The following is a 5,000-nucleotide window of genomic DNA, read 5'->3' on the forward strand; positions in this document are numbered from 1 at the left end:
TAAATCTTCAGTAAAAAAAGGCAAATTCACAGACAGATAAATAGGTAGAATAGAATAGAATAGAATAGAATAGAATCAAAGTAGCCTTATCCCCTCCCAGGCAGTAGGCGGCCTCAGGTTGAATCTTTTTAATTAGTTACAGCTGAACAGACCCCAACCCTCCTCACACACACTCACACCCACACACACCCCCACACACACACACACGCACACACACACACACGCACGCACGCACGCTTACACACACACACACACACACACACACACACACACACACACACACACACACCTCTTCCTGGGCCTGTAATCCAGGCGTGCATTATAAACTCTGTTAAAGTTTCCAGCTCCATCATGCTGGGTGGCCAGCTACTCAGAGGGGAGAATGGAACAAGGAAAGTAACAGAACACACAAGCCACACACACACACACATATGCCACACACACACACACACACATATGCCACACACACGGCACATTCACACACACACACACACACACACACACACACACACACACACACACACACACACACACATACACACATATATGCCACACACACGGTGCATTCACACACACACACACACACACACACACATACACAGATGCCACACATACACACGCACACTCAAGCTATTTTCCTTGGGCTGGGACTTCAAACAAACTCACAGGTTTCAACCCCGAAGAAAAGGTCTGGTCAACTGGTCAAGCACCCCCCCCCCCCCCCCCCCCCACACTGCCCGCCTCCACCCACCTCCACCCACCCAGTGTACAAGAGCAGCTAAGCATGCAGGGAATGTTCAAGGCTGACTTAATGGGGGGCTTTTAATCAAATGGCAGAAGGGATTTCTTTTTTTCATTTCCTCCTCCTCGCCCGTCCCCAGTGCTGGTGCTGGTGTGGCACTGGGGTCAGGCTGGAGTGTGTGTGTGTGTGTGTGTGTGTGTGTGTGTGTGTGTGTGTGTGTGTGTGTGTGTGTGTGTGTGTGTGTGAGCGCATGAGTTAGTCCTTTGGAAGCCGCTTCAAGTGCTGCCTGTTTGGTTTAAGCCCAACTTGGCAGCAGGCATTGGGGCTTTCTGGGCCTTTTGGTTGTCGACTGACTGTGGTCATTTTAAAGAAAGGGAGTGATTATGCACCCTCTCCTGCCCTCTCCACTCATCACTCCCTCTGCCCTCTACTCACTCTCCCTCCTCCACTCTTTCCTCTCATCTCCACCCCCCCCCCTCTGACTCTCCCCCTCTGACTGTCTGTCTCTGTCTCCCCACCCCCCTTTCTGCCTTTTGATTCTTTCTCTCCCTCTCTCCCTTCCACTCTCTCTCTCTCTCTCTGTTACGGCTGTATATGTTCCCTGTGCTGTGTGTCCCTTTTCCTTCTGAAGGTGGTTGATTTGGGTCAGTGGGGCCGGCCAAGGTTAGGTCATAACACTCTCTCTCTCTCTCTCTCTCTCTGTCTCTCTGTCTCTCTCTCTCTCTGTCTGTCTTTCTGTCTCTCTCTCTCTCTCTCTCCCCCCCAGCTTCTCTTCTGTGTGAGAGGTCAGGAGGAGGTGCAGGTATGGTGGGTGGTGTCGTCTTGCTGACCACATGCCCCGGGATACGCGCAACTGAGGTGAGCAGAATTTCCGCTGACGCCTCACCTCTCTGTTTTCCCAATGTAAATCCAGGGATGGCAAATAAATCCCAGTTAATGCTATAGCCACATAGGCCAGGCAAGGTGAGGTCTGGGTGGGCTACGGTGCTGGATTTACGTCTCTGGGCAGCTCAAATGTTTAAGGAGGGGGATATTTTGGAACCAAGGTCGCTTTGACTCATGTAGCATCGGATGGGAGCGGGGGCCAAACCCGCGGCGTGTGTATATCATACGCCCTGCCTGGCAGAGCCAGAGGCAGGATGGGGCGCTAGTGAAACAGCCCCCTCAAACACAGCCTCCGAGGGTAGACTAGCTCAGCAGACATGTCACGTGTCCCCTGGTGATATGTATGTAATGTCACGTGTCCTCTGGTGATATGTATGTTATGTCATGTGTCCCCTGGTGATATGTATGTGATGTCACGTGTCCTCTGCTGATATGTATGTGATGTCACGTGTCCTCTGCTGATATGTTTGTGATGTCACGTGTCCTCTGGTGATATGTATGTGATGTCACGTGTCCTCTGCTGATATGTATGTGATGTCACGTGTCCTCTGCTGATATGTATGTGATGTCACATGTCCTCTGCTGATATGTTTGTAAACCATAGACTAGTTCAGCAGACATGTCACATGTCCTCTGGTGATATGTATGTAAACCATTCATTACTTGATGAAGGATCTTAGTGTAGAGCACCTATCCGATGAATGGAGTGAAGTGTTGAAGTGTTACAGCACTACTGAACTGAACCATGTTAATGAAATGTAGTGTTCAATATAAAGTAATGGTGCTCCTGAACTGAACCATGTTAATGAAATGTAGTGTTCAATATAAAGTAATTGTGCTTCTAAAGCATTATTCTCTTCTCTTCTCTTCTCTTATTTGATCTTATCAGCTTTGTTGGCGACATTTAACATTCTTCTTGATTAGCTCTCTTAACCCTTTTTGCTGTCTGCCTAGGAAACTGCCCTTGTAACAGCTGACTCTGATTTTCCCCCATTGATCCACTGTGAGGGATGCAGCTGGAGCGTTTGTGTGGTCTACTGTCATGTCCGCTGTGACAATTCTTCATTTGTTGCTTTGATTTCTTGCTGCGTTTCTTGGGCGGACGTCTCCCTGGCTGAAACACTTGCGGTCGGCATGAAAGACGCCGTGGTGCCTTTAAAGTGTGAGGCCAAGCTCACGGAGATAATCGCCTCGGCGGCCTCCTCGTTTGAAGCAGTCGCTGTGCGTGGGGTTGTGTGGCTCCGATAATGTCCCTGATTGATGACCTCACTAAAGGAGTCCACATGCGTTAGCAATTTATCCCCCCCCCCTCTTTTCAATGAGTTCCATCATAAGAAGCAGGATGTAGCCTCAGCTAATTCACCAAAGCCTGTTTTCCACACAGAAGCCTGTACAGTGTGACTGTGTGTGTGTGTGTGTGTGTGTGTGTGTGTGTGTGTGTGTGTGTGTGTGTGTGTGTGTGTGTGTGCATGTGTGTGTGTGTGTGGTATGGGGGCTATTTTCAAGAGGTTTGGTTTCACGTGATGGAATAGACCCATCAAACGCCCTCTCCTGAGACATCACACACTGTAACCATTACAGAGCTTTTGTCTAAATGTAGTTTGCGAAATGATCAAAGCCAGCCAGCTTGCTGACTGATGTATTCCTGCAATAACTTTCACCACACAGATGTTTTTTTTTTCTTCTTTCACGTGCCCATGTGCGGTGCTCGTGTGGCGGCTGACCTAGATGAACTTGTGTCAGTTAGGTCACTGTGGTAGTCGATCCCTGTTCGGTGTAAGTAACAAACTACAGGTTTTCTCTGCTCTGACCTAACACAAGTAGACATACAAACAAACACAAGACAGACTTACCCAAACAAGGAGGTGTGTCTGTGTGAAGGTGTATGAAGCAGACAATGACGAGTCTTACATCATCTCACTGAAGTGGTACAGAAAAAGGCTTTAATTAAGAGGTGACAGGCCTTGTGTGGCACCATCAGCTCCCTCACTAGAACTGGAGAACGTACTGTGGATTTCTCTCTCTCTCTCTGTGTTTGTTTGTGTGTGTGTGTGTGTGTGTGTGTGTGTGTTTGTGTGTAAGATCATCGCACAGCATGTCTACTGATGTCTTTAGCTTCTCTGCAGTTACGTGGATCGTGAATTCTGTCACTCACCTGTCAATCATAAATACCATGAGACTCTTCCCTGCCAATCAAGTGCATTTGTAACCCTGCGGTGACAGCCATTATCTCACAGCATTTATGCCCATTAACTTCAGGGCTTCACCCTGCCCCATCACATAAACACACAAACTCACAAATTCACATGCAGTGTGTGTGTGTGTGTGTGTGTGTGTGTGTGTTGTGGGGGCAGGTGGTGAGAGACTGTAGTCCATGAGGATGGGTGTTGGCAGATGTGTTTATGTGTGTTTGTGCACGTGTATGTTACTGTGTGAGTGTGTATGTGTGAGTGTGTGTGTGAGTGTGTGTGTATATTTGTGTTTGACTGTAATCCATGTAGAATAGAGAGGCCTTGGTATGTGGTAAGTTCACCCACTCCATCATGGCTCCCCGAGGAGACTGGAATTTGAGCCACAGGTAGCTCTTAAAGCTGCTTCAGCCAGCTTTAGAGGTCGTTTGGTCTGTGTGCATACACACACGTGTGTGTGTATGTGTATGTGTGTGTGTTTGTGTGTGTAATGCGAGGGAGACTTAGGTAAGATCATCTACACGTAACATCCGTAAAGCTTTGGAGAGCTGTCTTCTCTCCTCTGCACATGCTTCCTCCAGAGACATCCGTTAGCGAAGGAGGCCAACTGTCAACAGAACAACCTGGTGTTCCCATTAGCTGTCCTTCCTCTAACTGGCTTCCTTGGCTGTGTGTGAATCTAAGGGCAGAGCTCTCAGCGGGCCTCCCTGTGAGGTGATTTGCACATGTTCTGGTGTTGGAGAGCGAGCAGGCTTCTGTGGGCCGGCGTGCCTGGGTTCTAAGCTCCTGTTTGGGCCGGGGTCCAGGGGGCTCCTGGGAGGTCCGTCTCCTCCAGACTTCACTGATCCGGGGCGCGTGGCTCTCTCTGCGACAGCCACTCCAGCCCTGGTGCCATCTGGAGTCATGGACAATCGACCCTGTGCTGTATATATATATATATAAATGTGTTTGTGTGTGTGTGTGTGTATGCGTGTTATTGTGTGTTTTTGGCAGTGTGTGTGTGAATGTGTCTTTTTTATGAAATATATGCAGTAGATATATGCTTTATATTGTGTGTGTGTGTGTGTGCATGTGTGTGTGTGTGTGTGTGTGTGTGTGTGTGTGTGTGTGTGTGTGAGAGAGAGAGAGAGAGAGAGAGAGAGAGAGAGAGAAAGAGCGTGAATGTATCTTCTAGTTCGCCATTG

The 5,000-nt window shown here is 48.6% G+C and overlaps 1 long non-coding RNA gene across 1 annotated transcript in view; it reads left to right on the forward strand.

Annotated features, from left to right (window-relative positions):
* Nucleotides 1–5,000, forward strand: part of LOC116222402 — a 74,661-nt gene that overhangs the window by 25,247 nt on the left and 44,414 nt on the right. Inside the window, exon 3 of the long non-coding RNA XR_004164628.2 lies at nucleotides 1,509–1,600. This is a non-coding gene — a long non-coding RNA (uncharacterized LOC116222402). The remainder of the gene's footprint in view (nucleotides 1–1,508; nucleotides 1,601–5,000) is intronic.

Source organism: Clupea harengus, chromosome 11 (assembly GCF_900700415.2).
Source record: "Clupea harengus chromosome 11, Ch_v2.0.2, whole genome shotgun sequence".
NCBI lineage: Eukaryota > Metazoa > Chordata > Actinopteri > Clupeiformes > Clupeidae > Clupea > Clupea harengus.